General features: G+C 44.7%; 1 long non-coding RNA gene across 1 annotated transcript; it reads left to right on the top strand.

Annotated features, from left to right (window-relative positions):
- Positions 1-9,848: 9,848 nt before the first annotated feature.
- On the top strand, positions 9,849-20,803 carry LOC125760388 (uncharacterized). Its single transcript, XR_007417964.1, has 5 exons — positions 9,849-10,222; positions 11,088-11,216; positions 12,972-13,111; positions 15,410-15,510; positions 20,699-20,803. It is a non-coding gene; the product is annotated as an uncharacterized LOC125760388 (long non-coding RNA).
- Positions 20,804-23,579: the final 2,776 nt, after the last annotated feature.

Below are 23,579 nucleotides of genomic sequence, written 5' to 3' on the forward strand. Positions count from 1 at the left end.
CCCTTCCTATCAGCATGTGTGGTGATTCAGCGTTGCTGTATCAAATTTTTTCGCTAGCCATTTTTTTCTGTTTTCTTGTGTCTATTCCTTTCTATCACTTTCTCTGTCTACTTCTCTCTCTGGCTTTCTATCTTTTTCTCTCTTTCTTCCCTTTCCTTCTCTCAATTTCTCTCCTTCTCTTTCTTTCTGTATCTTTATTCCTCTGTCTGCGTACTCGTTCACCCTCCTCCCCAACCTCACATCTCTCCTGGTCACTTCCCTTTCTCACCTCCTTGCTGTACTATACTATACAAGGCTTAATTGCTATGCTCTGCTAGCGTATACCTGGATAGCCGAGTGGTTAGGACGCGAGCCTTCGTATCGTGGGTACGCGTGTTCCAATCTCGCTTCGCCAATAATTTTTTTCGCCAAGACTTTCTCTCCTTCTTCTCTCTCTCTCTTATTTCTATCTCTTTCTTTATCTTTGTATTTTCTCTCTTTCTTTCTCTCTCTCTCTCTCTCTCTCTACTTGTTTTCTCGCCCATCAGAGTTGTTGCATCCCACGACGGATGAGTCGGTTCACGTGTTTAGGGAGTGAAGCAGAAGTGGAAGAAGAGGACGAAGAGGGCGCATGCCGGTTCATCGTGATGATTATTTTCTACCTACGACACAAGGCAAACCTCAAGCATATCGCTTCTGCTGTAAAAAACACGGGCTTGAATTCACTCTTTAGAGAGCGTTCCGCTACGCCATGCTTCCTTACTTTATAACCAGTGAAGTGTATCGCGTTCCCCGCTTCTGCGAGGGACGCAGTAGCTATTTTTTAGCAGGGAAGTTGATTAGCAAATCGTTCCTTGTCGGACAAACCAAAAAAACTGTCGTCATCATAAACGGGTGTCTCTCACAGGAATTGGGTAAACCCCACTACTCACCACTGGTCCACTAAAAATGGAGAAAGCAACAGTTAGCTCAACGAACGGCTGCGAAGCGACGGCGGCGAGCCGAAGACCCCGAGTACGTACAACGAGAGAACGCTATAGGGAACGGGAAAGGCAAGGGCGACTGCGAAAAGAACCCGAAGAGATGGAAGGCATACGCTAACGACGACGTGCCCGTAGATCTATGAGAGGTGCGAACGCTTAGTTTCAACGTGAGCTTCTGTCTCTGGAGTTTGGACATCCGTGTCGTGTCTTTGACTGTCTGTGGTTTAACTCGAACATCTATGTACTGAGAATCGACGTAGAAACAACCCTAATCACCTAGCTAATTACTAGCAACGACCGAAAAGCAACCTATAAACAGCCTGAATTATTTATCTAAGGCCTAGAAAGAACCTAGAAGAAACTAGATTAGTCTTCAGAATCATCCAGTTTCGCTGTTTCAAGCCTTGCACGGCTTATGCAAGCATCGCCATTTTTTTTTTTGCCTGGCTACAAAGCGGATGTTATGCGCTTGAAATACGATATTTCTTTTCTTAGGTACGAAACATGATGCGACGCACGATCCAATAGGATGACGCGCAAAGTAGGACTTAATTTGCATGCGATCCGCCACCGGCACCTGTGCTTCCAGAGGACTGGTCGATGCGGGCAGACCTCTGGAAGACCTACTCCGTTTAACGATCTCTTTGAAGCTTTGGAAAGTAATGGCGACAAAATCTGAACCCTCAAGCTCCTGCTGCTTCAGTCCCACCGCTCTTTAATATTCATTTTTTTTCGTTAGACATATGAAAATGCAAAAAAAAAGGCAACTTCGCACCAATGGTGCCAAGCCTGAAGGAAGTCCAGAGCTGGGCGGCGTTCTTTGTTTCTCTTTAGCTTTCTCTTTCTTTCTTCCTCTCTCTCTCTCTTTGTCTTTTCTGTTCTCTTTATTTCTATTTATTTCTTCATCTCTCTTGCTCTCTCTATTTTTCTTCCTATTTCCTCCCTTTCTCTCTCTCTCTTTTTCTCGCTCGCTTCCTCTTTATTTCTATTTCGCTCACTCACTCTCTGTTTCTTTTTCCCTGTCTCTTTGATTCTCTCTTTCACTCTTTCTTTCTCTTTCTACATTTGTTTCTCTATATTTCTCGCTCATTGTGTCTATGTCATGTCTTACTCTCCCCCTCCACCTCACCCTCACATATCTCCTACTCACCCTCACTTCCCTTTCTCACTCTCTTGTTTTTTTGTCACCCTCACTTTTGCTCTCTCTCTCTTGCTCTTTCTATCTTTCTTTCTCTTCCTTTTTCTTGCTTCCTCTTTATTTCTATTTCTTTCTTTGATTCCTTCTCTTTCTTTCTTTTCCTGTCTTTTTTTCTCTCTTTCTCATTCTCTCTGTTATGCTTTACTCTCTTCCCTCCTCCTTTACCTCCTCTTCACTTTCACATCACGCCTCCCGACCCTCACTTCCCTTTCCCACAATTTTGCTGTACTATATGTTGTATACTATGCTCTGCTCTGTGCCTGGATAGCCCAGTGGTTAGGACGCTCGCCTGCGAATCGTGGGTGGGTGGGTTCGAATTTTGCCTTGACAAAAAAAAAGTTTTTTTCGCTATGTAATTCTCTCTTTCTTCAGATTTCTTTCTCTTTCTCTCTCTGTATTCGTTCTCGCGCACATGAAGTTATGGTCTGATTCGCCCGACAAATCGACGCACGTCTTCTGGTAGCGAAGCAGAAGAGGACGATGATGAAGAAGAGGACGAAGAGAACACGTGCCGGTTCATCAGATGATCATTTTCTTTCTACGACACACGGCTAACCTCGACCATAACGCCTCTGGTGTAATGCTAATTACACTGGATTAAATAAATAACACAAATTTTGATAAGTAAACTTGACGACGCTTTTATTCGCATTGTAGATTGCGCTGTGGATCAAAATGCTCTAAACATCTCCAGAAGACGAGGAAGCAGTAATGCACGCACGCGGTGCACGAGAGTCGAACGCGGTCCATTGAGAATTTTATTTGGTCTGTCCCCGAGCCGCCCGAGCGTAGGCGTATGCTGCGGTTCCAAGGTTCTATTCAGCTCTACTCTGCTCAGTGAGTGGCAGGGGCTCAGTCCAGCTGGCTGTTCAATCCGGGCTCTCGCCGCTGTTCCACCAAACCAGTCTCCTGGGGACCACTCTTCGGCGCGCGGCAACGCTGAGGAGCACAGCGAGCTCATCGTTATCGAGGGCTGATGTGGCATCGGAATCCGGAGCGACGACACCATGGCGAAGGAACGGGCGGAGGCCAACCACAGTCCACCGAAGTCCGGTCGAGCGAAGCGTCAGGCTGCTGCTGACAATGCCGCTGGCCCTTCCACCGAGGCTCCGGCTGCCAAGCGGCCACGTAGTCGACCGCCCAAGGGCGTGTCGGTGGAGCCTCTAGCACCGAAGCCCATCGCTATCACGGCGATTCGAAAGTTGCGGAAGGCAGCGGATGCAATGCAGCCTCCAAGCGAAAGCCCTTCCACCAGCAAAGCAGCCACAACTAAAGCTCCGAGAGTCAGCCGTAGGAAGCGCTCGCGAAGCTCCTCTCCGAGCAGCACCAACGACACGGCTAGCGAGGCTCCAAAGCCTCGCAGTGCCAAGAGGAAGGTGAGCCGCGGCCGATCGAGGCACTCGTCCCGCAGTCGTCATGGCGGAAGAGCGCGTAAAGCCCGAATCCGTGAAAGCTCGGGCACACGGTCGCAAAGAAGTCGCGCGAAGAAAGAAGAGGCGGAGCGAGAGCCGCCGCCATGCCCGGTCTAGAAGCTCTTTCTCGGCCACGAGTGTGGACTGGAAGCGCGACAAGAAACGTCGCCACACCCATAGTCGCGCGTCCTCGAGTCACGGAGGAAGGTGAGGAAGTCTCCGAGAATGGCATCACCAACTTGACATGGGAGGCGCACGAGGGTTGGCAAGACCTCCAAGAGTTCGAAGGAGATGTAGAAGACAGGTGAAGCCATGCATGATTAGAAGAAAAGCTTCGGTTAGGACTGACCGAGCTACGCCTACACTGCAAAAACTGCCCTTCAGATTCCTTCAGATCCACGAACAAGACCTACGTAGAACTTACAGATGGCTCTCATTATATGGAAATAGGGAGTACATGTTCGTAACTTCAACGGACATATTGCTTTCTTTTTAGTTAGGGAGAGAGTGTTCTAAAGTCGAAACAAAAAAGAAAGTTCTAAAGGTCCTAAAGTTGAAAAGTCCTAAAGTTGCCTGCGCTGTTAAGGTATTTTCCAACCAAAGACCGTCACAGGGCTACTTGTATTGCGATAGCAATTATATGGGCACTCTCGACGGGTTTTTGCCGTCGGCGTCACCGTCGCCGTCATGTTCCGTATAAAGTCCAAATTGATAACATCCCGCCGCGCATCGTAGGTTCTACCCGCGGGTAAAAGCTCGCGAGCAGGGGCGACGATCGCGACTGAAGCAGAGATCAAACGAGCCGGCCTATCTGCGTCGCTCGGAGGGCGCATGCGATAACATCCTCCCGCGTGTTAGACCAGCCGTCAAATGCTGCCCAAGCAGAAACGAAACGCCCCGCCCGTCTTGAACGAGCATGGAGGGATGCGGGGGAGGGGAGGGTGCTTGAGCAGCAACTGCGATCTCTGATCCTAAAAGCGCTTTCACGATCGCTCGCGCTCGCTATCTCGCAGGCATCAGCAAACGGCTCGTATACTCTTTTACGCGCGCTCTCAACGCCAAGAGACTGCGAAAAGCGCGCCTCTCCCTGGAGCGGCAGTATTATCTTACACCAACGTTTTGTATAGTTACGCGAGATCGGATCCAAAAGAGTTAGCTGCCAGCCTTCCTTCGTATAACATTACAATTTGTTGCCTTCGCATTCATTGCTTCGCGCTTGCGGTGAAACTGTGATCTTTTTTCTTCAGACACGATGCGTTTACAGAAGGCCTGGGGAGCGTGCAACTACCACTGTTCTCTATGTGAGCGGTTTATCTTTAACCTTTTTTTTTTTGAGGTCAACCGAGAGTGGTTAAATTTGTTGTTTTGTGCATGGTACCGTCGCGAGCAACGAGGGTAAACAATATTTTGCTGCCGTCCTGACATACTGGCAGACTGTCTGCGTCTGTTTGCCGCGAAGTAGGCAGACAGACAGACAATGAACTTTATTTCATCCTGAGGAGCTTTCGCGGGAACCCCTATCGGGGACCCGCGGAAGCCGCTGGCCGCGTCCAAGTCGGGGCTGGGACACCGTGATGTTCCGCCCTTTCTTGGGCCCTCTGGATTGCCTGGATTTGTGCCTGGAGCGATGGGCTCCGGAGTGCCTCTTCCCAGTCGGCTTCGCTGGATAGAGGGCCGTTAGGTAACGCGGGGCATCGCCAAAGCATGTGCGCTAAGGAACAATAACTCTCATTACAGTCCGGACAGCTTGAGTCAACGTCTGTGGAGATACGACTGAGAAAGCCGCGCGAGGGGAAAGAGCCGTCTGGAGCATTCTAAATGTAATTGACTGAGACCTATCTAATTTCGGGTGAGGAAGAGGATAGGCCCTTCTACTAAGCCGATAGTGAGAGGTGACTTCATGAAACGTAAGAAGCAGATCGTTATGCTGGATTTCATCCTGACCCCATAAAGCATCCATGCCGCCGCGGCGCGTTAGATCTCGCGCACGGTCATGGGCAGCTCGTTGAGGTTTTGGTACGTGCTGATGAACGTCCGCACCCATATGGGCGGGAAACAGGAGATGAAGTGAGTGCCAGGGTCTGTTCTTTTTCTAGAATGGAGGCAGCCTCTCGCGCTAGGTTACCCGATTCAAAAGCTTTGATGGCCGCTCGTGAGTCTGTGAACACGTTGGTGCGCGAGCGGTCGGTCATGGCCAGGGCTATGGCGACCTGTTCTGCAACTGTGCTCGTAGCTAACCTGACCGAGGCTGAGGAGCGTAATTCCCCGTTGCCGTCAATGACTACCAGCGCGAATGTGCTAGACTTGCCGTACTGAGCCGCATCGACAAAGACAGTCGATTCTCGATTCTCGGCGGCGTTCTGTAATATCGCCCGCGCTCGGGCTTTTCGCCTCCCTACATTGTATTGCGGGTGCATATTCCGAGGGAACGGGCTGACCACAAAGGTTTCCCGGACCTCCCTGGATAAGGTGATTTCCCGTTCAGCAAGCATTCTGGGAGCCATGCCAGCCTCGTCTAGGATGCGTTTCCCTGCCCTAGTTGACGACAGCCTGACCACCTGGGCGGTGACCTGCGCTTCGATCACTTCATCAATGTCGTTGTGCATGCCGAGTTGTCTTAATTTGTCAGAGCATGTGGTTACTGGTAACCCCAGTACCGTTTTGATGCTCTTACGGATGAGAGTGTTTAGCTTATTTTTTTCCGTTCTAGTCCAGTTAAGGGCCGATGCTACATAATTAATGTGGCTCATTAGGAAGGCATGATGGATCCGAAGTAGGTTGGCTTCACCTAGTCCCTTTCTGCGTCCTGATACTCTAGCAACAAGTCTCAGCATGCTTTCGGTTTTGGCCGTGATGTGCGTGAGGGTTTTGGCGTTACATCCTCTCGCGTCAATCAGTAGTCCTAGGATTCTAATTGAATCTACTCGTGGAATGCGCTGTCCATTTCTTGCAAAAAGCGCGATGGGAATTTGATCCAGGTGTGGAAGTCTCCTAACGCCTTGCCTGGCCGGCCTGTACAGTAACAGTTCTGATTTCTTTGGAGAGAGTTGGAGGCCTGTGCCTTCTAGGTAGGACTCCGTTTCGTCTAGGGCTGATTGCAGCGCATTTTCTACTTCTGCGAGTGATCCTCCCGGGCACCAGATCGTGATATCGTCCGCGTAAAGCGAGTGTCCTATATTGGGCAGGGATCTGAGCCTCTCCGATAAGCCCTTCATGACTATATTGAATAACAAGGGGGAGATGACCGCGCCCTGGGGAGTGCCTGTGGCTCCTAAGGCGAATTCATCTGACTTGTGTTGGGCGATCCTTATGGTAGCCGTTCTATTCATCAGGAATGATCTAACAAAGGCCTGAAACTTCGCTCCCAGACCTAGGTTGGCCGTGGCCTGCAAGACAAAGCGATGGGATACGGTGTCAAAGGCCCTGGTGAGGTCAAGGGCTAATATCCCCCTAACATCCCGAGTGGTGTTATCGAAAATGTGCTTCTTAAGAAGTAGCATTACATCTTGTGTGGAAAGGCCGGGCCTGAAACCGATCATGTTGTGTGGGAATAGTTCCTTGCGTTCTATGTAGTTCGAGATCCTATTGAAAATAGCATGCTCCGCTACCTTGCCTACACAAGAGGTTAGTGATATCGGCCTTAGGTTGTCAAGATTTAAAGGCTTACCCGGTTTCGGAATAAGCACAATCGAGGCCGCTTTCCACTCTACCGGGACGCTTCCACTCTCCCAAGTCTTGTTGACCTCTTTCGTTAGCATCTCAATTGATCTATCATCCAGGTTCCTTAACAGTCTGTTTGAGATGCCGTCCGGTCCTGAGGCTGACCTGCTATTCAAGTTGTGAAGGGCGGCCCTAATTTCAGACTCCGTGAAGGGGTCATCGAGCTCTTTTACCGTGTCACATTCTATTTCAGGATACTCTTCTGGGCGTCCTGCGCCGAGCGGGAGATATCTATGGGCTACCTCGTCTAAAAGCGTTTCTTCCGTTCCACCCTCTTGGCTGTGCTTGTGAATCAGGCGGCACATTGCCTGCCTTTGATTGCCTTTGGTCTGCGTGTCATCTAGCATGTGTTTAAGGAGATTCCATTTTCCCCCTGTACGCATGCGTCCATGGACTGCTGAACATATTTCATCCCATTGTAGCCGAGCTAACTCGGTGCAGTACTCGGTGCATGTGCGAATATTCAAGCACTAGGAATGTTCGAAGGAATATTACAGTATTCGAATTCGCTTCGACACGAATTTAAGGTTCCGAAATTTCAAAGTATTCATTATGAACGAATAGGCGTAATTGGACGGCATGTAACCCACCTGTGAAGGTGATTTCACTGCAGCCTGCAAGTGCTATGCCGTGAAAACACCTAACCAACAAAATTGCGCAATGCCGCAAAGCCCCACATCAAGGTTAAATTAACATATTACTCCGACATAGATTAATCATTTTCAGGGGCGTAGCCAGAAATCTTTTTCGGGGGGGGGGGGGGGTTCAATTATACGTTATGTATGTCCGTGCGTGTGTTTGTATGTGTGCGTGTATATATGCGCAAGTAAAATTGAAAAATTTCGGGGGGGGGGGGGTTGAAACCCCCAACCCTCCCCTTGGCTACGCCTCTGATCATTTTTAAGTTTAAAAGCTTGTTATACGTGCTTATATGTTATAATATGGTATATGTATAGTAATTTTTAAAGTGTGACGTATTTTATCGGTTATCGCTTGCATATCTTACTGAAATTGAAATCCTGCTACTATTTGATGCTACTAAACGCTACTAAACGTAGCGTTTAGTAGCGTAGCGCTTAGTTTAGTAGCGTTTACTTGCAGCAAAAAGAATGACAGTCGCACATGCCTCGTTCCAATTAAAAAAAAAAAACGCTGTGGAGGTTAGTTGGGCCTCGACAATATTTATGCTAATTTTTTTATATAATGTGTGATACATACTATTCGAACTATTCGATTCAAAATTATTCGACGTAATCACTGTTCGCTTCGAACCTAAAATTTGCTATTCGGACATCCCTACCGCGAAGGCTTCTGTGCGGCGTTCCACGGTGCCTAATAGACAAGGACACAAGGAACATACGGCGCTGCTTCGTATTGGTGAAAAGCGTCCCTTTACGAAATCGGGACTGTGGCACGGGAGTACAAACCGGTTCGCTGCAGCGGCGGCGGCCTGCGCATCAGCTTCTCCGCAGTGCACGATTGCTAGCGGCGTTTCGAAAACAGATGCGCAACTCCGCCACCTAAAAATAACATTTGCAGTAACTCTAGGGTGCAGTAAAGCTTTAGGGTGCAGGCACTCGTAGCGGCCGCCGCTACGGTCGTCGAAAATTGAAGGGGGGAGGGGGTAAGGGCACCGGTACCCTGTTCCTCTTAGATCCGACCCTGGAATTTTCGTGGTTGTTGCAATTTCATTCCGAGCTGCGTCTTGAGAGGTTCGTACATGCTCGCGTGCGACTGCAAATCTTCTAGCCTCTCCAACACACCATGCCTAAAAGAAAAGACAACCTGTTCCATGACGTTATGCAAAAGAACTCGTGCAATGAAAAGGCATCTATTCTCATTCAGAGCTTCTACGGATCCAGTACGCCTGCAAGAGTGGGCGTGAAACATCAAGGGAGGTCCCTCAGGTGTACATAAATTTCATTTGACTGTTCGCTGATTCTTACTTTTAATTATTTATTTTTCTTTTTTGTATGCACCTATCTTTTCCTTTCACTGTTTACTCACATTCTGCGCGAAAATATCTGTCTTTGCGTCTCATTCACTGTTCATTGTATTTTTGTTCTTGATGTAACCGCTATAATTGTCAATGAATATTTCAATCATTGTACTCAACCATAACTGCTTGAAAAAGAATGTTAATAAACTAGAACGGAAACCCCGAATCTCCTACATGTTTGTTCTCTACGCCAGCATGTGCCGTTCAGAAGAAGCTAACCGGCCCGCATGGTCTCCAGAGTTGTCTTTTCTTCGTTTTACAATTTATCAGCGCCATGTGTGGCCTACACAACGAGCTTTTACCGCAACTACAAAGCTTGGTTTAAACGAGAAACTCCTCAGGGCGCACAAGTGCTGGGCGCGCCAGCGAGCGCCGCGCCCTCTGCACGCTTCATCGTAAGCTATTCCCGCCTGGCAGGCTCGCTGCCTCGCTCACGACACTAGGCAAGCCTTTCTAGCCACGATAGTTCTGCGTTCGTGTCGTGTGTGTGTCGTCGTACGAGTTTACCGCGCTGCCTCGCATTGTGTGTTGTATGTTGTGGTTACTGACGGAAGCGCAAGTTCGTCACGCAGTGTTATACGCGGTAGCAGGTAAATAGTCACCAGATGCCGGCCGTGCGACTCCAATCTGCGACTGCTTTGTTCAGTGTGACCGACGGAGGCGATTCATAGTTTTGAAGAACACGTTCTTCAAATGTTTCCGCCCGTCAGTAGGGTGCCTTGATGCGCGTTTTGTCCGCTCACATCGAGGCACACTACACGGCAGTGAGTAGCAGCGCTGCAATCCTTTCTCGACGACGCGTTCTGTGGCCCTGGAAAATGCCTTGACGATCGGGGACGGCCGGTAGCTCGGCGATTCCTCGCTTGGCGCACCATTGAAAACCGGCGGTCATCCAGCAGTGTACGCTGCCAGCGTATTTTCATTGCCAGAGGTAAGTGAACGTTACGCTTCGTACATTGTGAGTTGTTCTTATTGTAGTACGCGTTGTCGCCGAATAAAATCGCATAACGTGTTGGTAGTGTATGCGGTTGTAGGTGTGCGGATTGTGCTCGCGCATGACATTTGTCAAGAACGTAGTCGGTAGTGTTATAAAGTTTTGGTAATTAGCTCGCGTGTACGCACTGCTGTACGCTAATATTTGCTGAAAGGAGACAACATTTTTGTCAGGCTCACCATTGTCATGCGTTTCATGCATGTCAAATTTATGCATGTCTCTTGACAAATTACTTGGAGTAACGCCATGAAACCGAAGCTTCAACATTCATTTCGTTCGCACGAGCTCTGAAGGAATAATCATCAGCCACCGTGTGAATCGTGAATCGGTACAGTGGGAGAAATAAAGTGTATTTAGGGATGTTTTCCTTAGGCGTGCATTTTATTCGTCATTAAGTAACGTGACCCTCAAAAGCGTTTAGGTTAGCATTCTTGGACATTGCTTATCATCTTTCAAGCAATAGATAACATAGATTTGTTAAAAATGCAATTTCTGCAGCATGACACTGTATTTTGTTCAGTTGGTTTGCCCCATTTTTATCCTTTATGCACGTTGACCTAATTTGACAAGCCGTACTTTCAGCTGAATTTTCAATTGCTTATGGCACTATATGTGCGTCCGTGTATTGAAGTCCCACCTCTCATCGCATAATAATAGCTTGTGAAGAACAACGCTTGTCTTTAATTAGCCGTTTGTCAGAGCTCTTCCTCCCCCCTCATAGGGCAAGGTGTTGCTGGCACACCTGCTTCGGCTTTTCTTTATCTTTTTTTTTAATGCTGAAGTTTTTTGCAGCGTACTGCAGGTAGCAAACAGCAGTGCCACGACAAACAGTGGAGTGCTGACCATGCAGTCCAGAAGGTGGCTGAGGCAAGTATGCTATAGGAGGTGCTTATTCAGGCAGAAGAAATAAGCATCTGCAGCCAACGTAAAGGTAATGTACAAAGTTCCATTTAATGAAGAAGAATCTTGTTTTGAGCTATTGTCGAAGGGAAACAATGAGCACTAGATAAATGAGATGGAAATGCAGAGTAACAATGTTATGTATGCCAGCAACCAACTTAAGTTTATTCATGCAAAAGGGTTATTTCCAACTGGTTCATTTGGGGCAAGAGCCCACAGTTTCCACGAATGGGCATACCTGGTAGCCGTTGCACATCCTGTTACTGTGTTCTCGCACTCATTATTATGTGCCACTTACTCTTGTGACGTTCCACCAAGGTGAAATTACTTCACATAAACAGCAGCGAGAAGGCTTTTGCTAGCCATTTCAATTAAGACAGCGTTACCGTAGCTTTTAGTTCCAGTAAACCAGCTAAGCTGTATAGAAGAGCGTACTCCATGTGTTTTTCACCATGGACAGTGCATTTTGCCTGGGAACATGGCTTAGTTTTGCAAAGGAAAATGTTGCCTTTCTGTAAAACGTGGTACTGGGAAATGGCATTGTGCCAAAAATATCAATGTTTATGACTTCTTGCAGCACGCATTGTTGTACAGGGATGTTAGCATTTTCATAAATGCAATGCATGGTGCCTGAAGAATATAGCGGCCCACTTTAAAATTTATAACTTCATGATTTCAGTATCTGGGACAGACTTTACTGTATACGGTTTGTTTCTGGAAAGCTTCAACCTATCTTGCAATTCTTCAAGGCCAATACTGAATTTGCTGTGTACATTTGGCTGCACATTCTCATCACTTATGCCAAACAACAGGCTTGAGTGATGTGTGGAATTCTTGTCAATCAATTTTATTGATTACCTCGGACAATCTATTCTGCTTCCCACAGTTATTGGGTGGGACGTTAAACCCCAGATATTATTATTATATTATCCCACAGTTATTGGGTGCTTTGTGTGCATGTGCTATGCATGCTAGGAATGAAAACAGTGAATGCAGCTGGCAGCATCAACGAGTACAATGCCATAGGCTAGTATGAGGTGCGAAATGTTGCCACTGCTAGAATTTACATTATGTGTGCATGGTTCAGCTGATTGTGTAATTTAGCACTTTCCAGCTACTTACGCAGTTGGAGCAGATGTCGATCATGTTTACTGTGGTATGGCACGGCCACCAAGTTCGTGCATTCTGCATACCAGGAAACCTGACACGAAGCAACGTATTGCTGTGATGGCAGCTAAGTGAGAACGAATGAGTTTGTCTTCTCTGTCCATTTGTCAATACCATTACACAGGCTTGTTAAGTGCATTCAAGCGGCTTTAGCTATGCACTAGCAGCTACAGAGCCAGTAAAGACAGCCAATTTCATCATCAGAGTTCACTCTGCAAATCCCACTTTCTATAAAGGACATTGTTTTGTGATAGCTTAAAGTCAAACTTGCTCAATTAAACACTTCTTGGTGTCTGACATTACAGGAATTATGATAATTGTTATATCTCATGTGAAATTATGCCATTGTTTTTTTTTCATATTCTTACTTTGCATACACACTTTACGACTGCACCCTCCCCAACCGAATCTTTACTAGTGCTACATTCTGTTATTGGTGAAAACAATTATTGAACTAAAAACCAGGCCAAGGAAAGCAGTATGATGCCCTGTAATGTAGGAGGATGCTGCTATTGCAGTCTTTAGTCTAGAGCTGAATTTAATGAGAAAGGGCAGCAATGTAGGTCACCTGCTGATATTTGAAGACCATAATTGTGTTGTGGTCATTTTGTTATCGCAGGAAGCATCTTCAAAAAGCAGTGCTACAAGGATGTGAGCAGCAGTTTCCCTTCAACGAACGGGTCAAATTCATGGAAGCCACGTGCCTGCTGCTTCTGGCCTACACAAATATGCAGCCACCATAGTAAAGTTCTTGCAAAGGTGTGAGACATCCCTATGCTGCATGGATTGCGCATGTTAATTGCCTGTTTTTTATAGCTTATAGTAATATGTCTACAAGTGTACTTCCTTCCAGTGTATGTTTACATTCTCTTAAAGGGCCAGTCAGCAGGCTCCTACTTCTTTCTTTTACACCTCCCAAACAAGCTCGCTAATTCGTACAGAGGGCCGCAGGAATCACATTGTGCGAATGTCAGACACTCCACTTCTAAAAACAATAACCGCGCCTCCTCTTCAGCGCTTGACCAGTCCTCTTTGCTAGCGAAGTGGTGTAATGTTGCCTATGAGCAACATTAAGTAACGCTGACTGTTGAATAGTCTGCAATACGAAAGGGCATTTTGGCTTTGTGATGGTGCAGTATCTGTGGTTGTCACAAGTGTTGCGAATTGGTTTATCTCGCCAGTGCTTTGACTGTGCTTCCTTACCGCACCACTCTGGCACAGTGGCACACCGAGGAAGCCCCTCTTCAGGATGGTCAGGCTGAGCGAGAGACTGAAACCAGCTGGAATGTTTGTTCTATCTCCTGTGGCTTCATTATTACACCACTTAATCAAAAAATTCATGTGACAACATGTTCACGTTGTACAAGCGTGCAGTTGTCACAAGTTTTGACTCCGGAGTTGTTTAGGGGCCCTTTAGCCTTAAATTATGAATGGTAAATTCACACGTCACGTGGTTTTCTTGCTTTATTTTTTGCAATGCTCATTTTTAAAATAGCATGTCAGCTTCTGTGAGTGGTAACTTATACATTTATCATACAAAACATCCTGCTATATTCAACAAGTGTTGTTATAGATTTTTCATGGCGCCAGAGCCACCTGCTTTTTGCCCTGTGGCAGCTACATGGAAGTTCATTGCTATGCTGCTTTGTTTAACTGATATCTTTTCAATCAATGCGTTTCACAGTCCAGGGTGTTTGGTGTATTTGCATCTTGATGTGTTTAATATCATACAAATGATGGATTTTTTTCTGTCTTCTAGTGTTTACTTTGCAGCTATTTAACTGTGGTTTTCAGGGGCATATCTAGACAGGAACATCAATTCTGCTAAGCTTTGGTTCGAAAAGAGACGCTGAACAGGAGTTCCTTAGGTGCATGCCCTGAGCACCAGCCCTTTGGATTACAGAAATATCTAAACTGCATAATGTCTGCAGCTCCTTGCTTAATTGCACGTCTTTCTTCAACTTACAGCTCTTTCCATAATCCTTAACATTAACCTACATTACCAAGTGAACATCCCCCGCTGCAATACAGTGGTTATAATGGTCAGCTGCTGATCTGAACTGTGCGGGTTCGATCCTTGATGGAGTGGTTGCACTTTCGGTGGAGGTGCAAATCCTAGAGGTTCCCGTGCTTTTAATTTGACGTTTACATTGCAGAACCCCATTGTTATTATTACATCAGCAAGTGGACAGAGTGGTAATTCTAGATTGTATACATAATTTAATATAACAGACAGCTGAGCTGGTTGGTAGGTATTCATGTTAAAAAGGCAGGGCATGCAAACATGGACACAAGAGAGAAACCAAGACACCACTAACGCCAACTGGAAAGGTGGACAGTGGCACAAAATAAAGTAGACACAGAAACTTACCTGTGCATGCCCAGGCAAGAGGCGATATCTATCAATCTGGCACGCGCGATAGTCTACGTGAGAGATAACTGCTAGTTAATCGACGATTGGCTCTCTTGTGCACTGCCATTATCGATATGCCAGGCCTCGACTATTGGACGCATTTCTTCATTCATGTGCTTGTACAAAACTGCATTCATCGAATTTTGGCATGCATTTAGGCTCTCGACAATGTAAAGGTATATTAGGTGATGAGCCTCCAGTTAGTGATAGCGTTTTAGGCGTCTTGACTCTCTTGTGTCCATGTTTGCATGCCCCAACTTTTTAACATGTATTCATATAGTGCGTAAGAGAAATAGGTTAGTGAGTTATTTGGAAAGTAAGTTTAGGGCGAACACCAAAATAGCAGTGTAAATTAAATTTAAGCGATGAATGCATCGGGCTGGATTAGGAAACGATATAATGGCGAAATATAGCCGCTTGCTCTTTGCTTATACTTTTCTCAGTTTCTTGTCTCGTATGCTTTGACAATGACCAGGTGTCGTGTTGGATGCTACTAATTGGTTATGAGCTATACACAGACAAAGCAGCGGCTGTTTGGACGCTTTCTAAACAGCTACCTCATGGGGAGAGAAAAGTTAATTTGGGTTATGTGAGGCATGCTAAAAAAAGTCGACTTGTTTCTGATGTTTTTGTTTTCCTGGCAGACATTCTACTCAAACTTGCCCAAAGGCGGAAGGAAGGCACGCACAGATGGACGCACAGAAATCATGGGGCTGCCGTAGAAGCTGTGAATGAGCATTAACCTGTGAGTATGTGTCTTAAACAATTTGCTGAAGCCTTTTATTTTGGCTGAACATTCTTATCGATGCTTTGTATTCCCTGATTGGTAGTGCAATATTGTTACACCCTGTTGCTTTCACAACAGAGCTCTTTAGTCTGGTACAAGGCCCAAAAAGTTCGACATAGATGACCAAATTGCGGCAGCCAGTTGTTTTCACAATTAATGCATTAGTGTAAAAAAAACGCAATAGACGGAGCACAAGAAAAAGGAAGACACAAACAGTGCTGTGCTCGTGTGCTCAGTCTTCTGCACTGCTTTGTTTACGCTCTGTCATACCAACACACAAGCATCCATTTTAGCTGATGTAGTAGTCCAGCTCATACACTTGGTAACGTTCTCCAACGGCAGGATTACCGGATATATGGCTTGTGAAGTCAATCTAAAGTGCATGCCTGTTCGTGTAGACTTGTGTGCATCCACCATTGATATGGAAATGCAGCTGTGTTTTAATATTTTAGCCAGTATAGGTCGTGAATGGAATTTGGAGCTGTGGCAGCAACACTTTTATAGGGGGCGAGTTACTAAATTATTGTATACTTGTGTGCATCCACCATTGAGATTGAAATGCAGCTGTGTTTTAATATTTTAGCCATTATAGCTCGTGAATAGAATTTGGAGCTGTGACAGCAACACTTTTAGAGGGGGTGAGTTACTAAATTATTGTGTATTTCTCGATGTTTGCATGTTATAAAACATAGCTGATTAAAATTAGTCCAGATTTTACGCTATTTCTTAACATATGACCTTCCGTACTGTTCGAAGGCATTGAACCATATGAAATGCTTTGTGCCTTTGTGTGCCGAAGGTTACCAGTCATTATACTAGAGATAGATAAAAATAGGTCAGAGGTTAAAGTAAATTTTTTGCAATCAACTTCTTGTGGGCAGTTATCATAGCAGGGTTTGAAGTAATTTAGCAATACAAGCAGATTAGTGCTTCATTTTAGTGTCTGACAGTGCACACTATTTTATTTTAGTACTTATTTGGGTCATTTCACGCCAGTGTGCCAAGTCGTTTTTTTGACCATTTCCAATATTTTGTAAAACTGGTGCTGTTATGTTTCAGTGTGGGAAGTAGTCATTCAAGCGTTATTTTCGGGGAAAGAATTGCATGATGCAGCAAAGACCTTTCAAACTTCGCACGCAGAAATGAAGCTGTGTCAGGCAAATTAATTGACACATGATTATTGCGTCGAGCTATTACTACAAAGCATTCGTTTCTTTAACATAGTCACCAATCTTTCATGACTATGATAGTCGAATTTATTTTCATTTCGATTTATGCTATTGCAGTCGTGAGGAAACATTGCAAATGCAGCATTTTTAAGTATATTGTAAAAAAGACTGAATGTTTCATGTGAAATATATTCACAGTATGAGTTCAGTGCATATACCAAGGGTTGAAAATGCTGCTGGCAAAAAGAAGCAAAAATGTCTTCAAAATTGGCACTTGGAAGAAGTAGTGTTTGAACCCATATTGCGGGCTCTCTTTCACTGCGTAGCAATCCCAGCAAAAATGTTGCCTGCACATCATAGTGTGCTTTCCTCGTGCGATAATTTAGACAAAGTTTTTAAGGTGTAATATTATCTTCAAGCGAAAAAATAATTTTTTCAAATGAAAAATAACAAGGCTGTGGGAAGTTCTTGGAGCTTTGCCTTCACTGCACAGCACGTCATTGTTCTTGCATGGTACTTCAGACAGAAGTATTGCTTAAATCTGCAACATTTAGACTTGCACTATATGAGCACAGGGGCACCCGCGTGAATCCTGTGCCAATGTGCTGTGCAGCGAAGGTCAAGGAACGAGACCCTGTGCAGGCTAGGGATTATTCACTTCAGTAAATTTTTCCTTGCTTACAACCAAGCAGTAGATATTTCTTTTAAAATGGAATATAAATTGCGAGCAAAGTATACCACACAATAATGTCTTGGCGGCATTTCTGTTTGGAATGCTACATAGCAAAAGCTAAGCTGCAATATGGGTCAAAAGCTATTTTTTCCAACTCTGTTACAGGTTGGGTGCAACGTTTCTGTTTATTTTGTTTTCATAGTAGTTTTATAACAAAGTGGATATCTATTTACTTATTTATTTATTACTTGACAATACGGCTGACACCAGTAAGCAGTATTGCAAAGTGGGCTACAGTGATAAGTTACACATAAAATGATCTTGCTAAGCAAAAACAGGAGCATAACATATACAAAACACTAGATAAACCAAAGAACATCTATACAATTGTCTTAAGGAAAATGATAAGGGAACAGCACAAAATACAAAGGCAATGAACTTTAGAAATCAACCTTCGGTATTCCATACGAAAGAATTGGTCTTTCTCCTGATAAATGTTAACATTAGAACTTCAGCATTTTGCAGTGTTTCCTTATGGCTGAAAAAATGTAACTTGAAATGCAAATTAGTAAACTATTTTAGCCATGAAACACTGCCACCTTCAGATTAAAGAAAGAAATATTCTGCATCAAAACGGGAACAAACAGCGCTGGACATGGGACGAAGAAAGAACAATAGACGAGGGTGCTGTCGCCCTCGTCTACCTTTTTTTTCCGTCCCGTGCCCAGCGTTGTTTGTTCCCATCGTAATCATGTACTAACCAGCACAGTTAGGTGCTCTCCTGAAATATTTTGCGCTAATTGCTCAAAGCAATAACTTTGTATAAGTTATCTTGCATGACGCAGTTTCACATCTGTAGATGGTTGGATGCTATGTGTGTTCCCTTTAAACATGCAAGTGGCCAAGCTCAATTTTTGAATTGGCTTAATGCCTTTCCTACCTGAATTAAATTTCTTTCCTTAAAAAAAACTCATAATAAGTAGCTTATTTTTCGGCATTGTACATAAAGACCCTGCAAGTTTGTTTTTGGCTGTTCTCGCTGCTTTTCCACTACCAATCCTCCATCTGTCTTTTACTGATTTCTCTTGTGGATGTGTTCATCTTTATCAAGTTTTCTCTAAGCCTAGGGCTTCATGAGAGCTAGTTCCCAACACGCACATGGGTGGACATTTTTACATTTATTTAAAAGGTGGTCCGTCATTTCCATATCTCTCTCACAACCAGTGCATGTGACGCCTACTTACTGGACCTCACTTTATGACTGCATATTCTAAGGCAAGATTACCTCGCTTCAGACATTGCACTAGCTTATCATATGCTTTCCTCCTTACTTCGTCCTTATTCTTGCGATAGTTACTCAGAGCTTTTCATTTTTAGTATTTGCTATCCATTAAATCATCTCCACCTCTCTGACATTGCACCTAACGCTTATCGTGCATAAAGTTTAATGCATGCTCTCAGCATCACGAAATTTCGTCCTGGAAATTATCACTTGACTACAGGTATGATCTTTTTCAACAGCAAAGGAGTTCATTAAAAAACCACCTTGTATACTTAAAATGGGATTCCATACCTCGTTTATTAAAGTTAACCTCTTTCAATTTCCTTACGCTTGTCCTTTGTGTTGTGCTTGCCTCATGGTTTTCAGTCTTTATGGATCTGGTATATTTAAAGAGTTGAATAGCCGGTCACCTGCTTATGACACTGCAGCTTAAAGTATTGCACCCACTATCATTGCCATAGTAGCATTTGGTACAGTAGAGGTTTGTAATGAATGTAACGAGATGTACAGCTCATGAAATAATTGTTGAACAACGAATGTTGTTGGAGCTAGTGACTCAACATGAGGACTCGTCTTTAGAGGGGCAACGAATTGCATCAAAGTTGCTGCAACAACTTAGACACATCAATTTGTTGAAACATTGGCTCGAACACTCTTTGTTCAATGGTTTGACATTCATTCAAGCCGCCATCTTCAGCTCAACTTTTGTCGCGTCAAGATGTACAGGATATACAACTGTTATGTTGTGTTCTGATAGAATTGAAGAGCTATTGACAGCAAGCCTTGCTTCTCAATTTAATTCTCATCCTTTACGTTTACGCTTTAATCTTTGTCATCTTCAGCCTTATTATATGTGCACTGCAGCAGTAGCCCTTCGCAGTGGTCTACAATTCGCCTCGTCTTGTGCGAGCCGATTCCATTTTATACATGCGCAATTCTTCATTTCTTCACCCACATAACTCTCGGCCTTCTCGGCAGCATTAAGTACAAAAATTGTAACTGTTAAGGGGAGACGTGGCACTTTAAAACATTTTTTAAAATTCTTGATCGATTTTGATGGAACTTGCAGAGTTTAAGAATGTTTGTGTGCTGATTTCAAATATGCAATTGGTTTTTTCCATTGATAAGTACTTTCCAGGATATCACAAACACCTACTTCTTTTTTTAAGGCCTAATTAGCTAATTAACCACAACCTGCACACCAATGTACAATCCACAGAATACATTGAAAATGTTTGTAGTGTGTCGTAAAGTACAAATCTTTGCTTTAGGACATTTCCAAGCAGAGTTGTGGGCTCTTGCACCCAATTTAAAAAACACCCCAATTAATACTGAAAACAGAACCTTGATTTAGAACATTTTCTTAAGAAAGTACTGTAACAAAATTTGCCTTACGACACATCGCATCTATTTATCTTAGAAGTGAAAAAGAAATCGCAATGATAACCCAAACAGAACTAAAGATATTTCTCCTCCATTACAGGAAGAGCATGAAAATTTGTTTACCGTTTGCCCTCAATTTAAAGGGCAGGATGCATGGTTTCGGTTTTTTAAAGTAAGATGTGGATAGAGGACGACGGTATGCAGCAATGAAAATTTGTAACGAGTGCTCAATGATGTCAGGAGCGTGAAGAGATGGCCAGCGAAAACTAGATTTTTTGGTTGATTTTCATTCCCTAAGTGCCACGTCCCCCCTTAAGACTTTTGCTTCAACATCATGACAATAATTGAATAGAATTGTTAATGCACGTACATAAATACTCTTGCAGTTAAAACGTAGTGTGTTTAACCCTGAATTCTTGTGTACTATAGCAATAAGTCTTCGTAAAATCATGCTGCTTGTCCTTCATATGATCAGAACGAGTCCAGAAATATCTGCAAAATATCGTTTCTGCTTTTTTGATTTCTGAAACAGTGATGCTAAGGGAGGCCATGTGCAACATGCACCATGGCAATGTTTAAATGGGTATAAATTCTGAACATTGCTGTTGCTCTAGGTGTTTTCTTTCACTTCCTTTTCAGACGTACAGAAAGGAGCGAAGTGGAGCTGTCCATGGGCCGTGCACACAGTTTCATAAGCAGGCTTGCAACACTTTGACAAATATGTTACTGAATACATCTGCCAAAGTGGCATTTAAAGAGCATGTAGTAGTGTACTTCACTGTTTATTTGGCATGAAGCAGCAGGTATGCTTCCGTCATCAGCAAGTTCACACAGTACAGTGCATCTACACATGGCATGCTACCCCCACATCTACCAGCTCGGGATGTGTAGCTTGATTGTAAAATGTTTACTTTGACTTAACACAACAATTAACAAAATGACATGAAAGTTTTGCCACCTATGCAGGCGACATTCTCAGTATACACTGGCAAATATAAGCGGAGTTTGACCAGTCCATTAGTCGCACATTTCCTTGTAAACATCTCGTAGAGGGCCGCTGTTGTTGTTGCAAGCCAATGCGCCGTGATGAATGAACCATGATTCCAAGATTTTTCTTTTCCTCCGACTTTTGTACACGAGGTAGCATCGTCGAATTGATTAGGTCAAAGTTATGCCTTGTCATTCAGCAGCGTTCAACAAGCTCCGTCTTAGAACACGTTGCATGGGTGGTTTTCGCAACATCCTCTTTGTGTTCTTTACCCTTCGATCACCTTCTTCAACCCATTTCGCCTATGCAAGTTGTGTCGCAATCCCCACATTGTACTTCGTAGATGATCCCACTCTAATCTTCGGCGGTGTTTGTGTATACCTTGTCCTTAGGACATGTGTTCACAAAGCCCAAAGACCGCACACTTGCGGATGATTAGAGCAAGGTACTCTACAGAGTACGTTGTGGGGTTCACGACACCACTTACATCGGCGAATCGGGCAGGAAAATGCCAAAGACGTTCAAAGAACACAAAGTGGGAATGTTGCTAAAGCCACCCATGGAGCGCATTTTAAGACAGCGACCTTAACAATGCGACGATGCTGGCTCAGGAACGAAGGTGGAGGAAAACTATTGCAATTATGGTTCATGCGTCAGGAAGCATCTGCTTGAAACAACAACCACAGACTCATACCGAACGTGTACGTGGACGTATGTGGCTAGTGGACTGGTCGACCCTCCGCTCACTTGTTGCCAGCGTATACCGAGACTGCCACCTGCATAGGTGGCAAAAGCTTCTTTGGGATTTTATGGTGCAGTTGTGGTACAAAACCATTATTTTGCATTAAGGCAAATGTGCCGTATTATATTGGACAGTACGGGCAGACCATTCTTTAGTATCTTAACGTAGGAGGTACGTAAGAAGACCTTCTTTGAAGGAAATTGTTGTATTCCGGGTCACGGAACAGTGTTCTCATTCAAACAACGTGACGGAGTGCTTTGTGCTAGCTGTGCTAACGAAGGCACTTTCGTTAGAAGGCTCCTTTTTAGAGAAATCGTTTAATTAGGAACACGGAAAAGTGCTCGGCAGCGCTATACCTTCAGCTTTGTCCGTGTTTAGGGGCCAGATTTTTTGCAGTGTAGAGCTGAGCTAGGCAGAATGAACATTTTGTATTTCCTTTCTACTTTTCCGATAAAGTGGCCCCTGTATGGCCCAGTCATTGTCCGAAGTCTGCTATTATGTAATTTATTCGCTGTTCAAATTGCGGGGAAGACGCGACAACAGATTATTATTTTAGTGCACCAACGTTGTTTCCGTTGTATTAGCAATATCCATGTGGGATAGATTGTCCAATTAATATACAGTACAAAGCTCAGGCTGTGTAGGGGATTGTGATGCAGTATTACGTAAAGGAGTTTTAATCGTGCCGAGATCGCACTACAACGGCTGGCATACGGAAATATGTAGGAAAAGATTTTCAATTGTTCGAGTCGAAAGAAATAAATTAGCGCAGCTTCCACCAAGTCGCGCAAAGTTGGCTCACAGTAGAACTAGTCCTGGCTAGGCTTTTACCCTCTCAACTCTCTCTTTCCCGCCCCTTTCTGTACTACACTATTCGTGGCTATGCTTGCTCTCCTTTAAGAACGAAGCTGTATAACTCTTGTTGGTTGGAAGATTTCGGTGCCTAAACACAAACCTCCTACCGCCTATGTGTCACAGGAATTGGGCGAATATTACTATATATACTCACGACTGGTCCATCAAAAAGAACTGAACACACGGACGACAAACACCAGTTAAGAATTTCAGTACAGACGCAATCAGTAATAAAGACTTTTATGAAAAGTCGGGGTTATCCTAGTGACAAACACCGGGGCCGCACGTTCTGTGCGGAGAGCTTGGTGGGTTATCGGAAGAACAGCGCGAATACAATGCTCAGCGAAAGGAACGAATTCGTGTGGCTGAAAATGGTCGCGGTACAAATCGCGGTCTACCACATCGACCACAAAGCGATTATTATTCTGAGCCGTTGATGTGTCGGGGAACCCTTCTGGACTAGTTGAACTGATGGCGGACAGCTTTATGTGATGAACCGGGAGGGTGGGAGGAGGAGGGAAGAGGGGGAATAGGGGGAGAGGGGGCGGGGCTGATGAAGTAGGCTTAGTCTTTAATTGAGGCGTTAGGGCAGCCGAGGCGATCTTGTTCAGAATGTCGCTGCAGTTCCTGGGGCGGGACCTGGAACTGGGAATAGGCCAAAACTTTTGTTTCGCGGCCGATGGCGTCGCAGAACCCCTAAGACGTCTCCGCGGTACCTCATTTGAGAACCACTGCTCTCAGGTAATGATGAAACATCCCCCCCCCCCCTTAAAGGGGCCCTGCAACACCTTTCTTTGTTATATTGGAATAGTCCCATTATTGACGTATGACTCTTCACGAGCCATATGCCGCAAAAATTTTTCGAATCCGTCAAGTCTAAGTGGTGTTACCAAATTATAGAGATCACGTTCCGCAGCTTTCTCTCTCAACTCAAC

This window comes from Rhipicephalus sanguineus, chromosome 11 (assembly GCF_013339695.2).
Source record: "Rhipicephalus sanguineus isolate Rsan-2018 chromosome 11, BIME_Rsan_1.4, whole genome shotgun sequence".
Classification (NCBI taxonomy): Eukaryota; Metazoa; Arthropoda; class Arachnida; order Ixodida; family Ixodidae; genus Rhipicephalus; species Rhipicephalus sanguineus.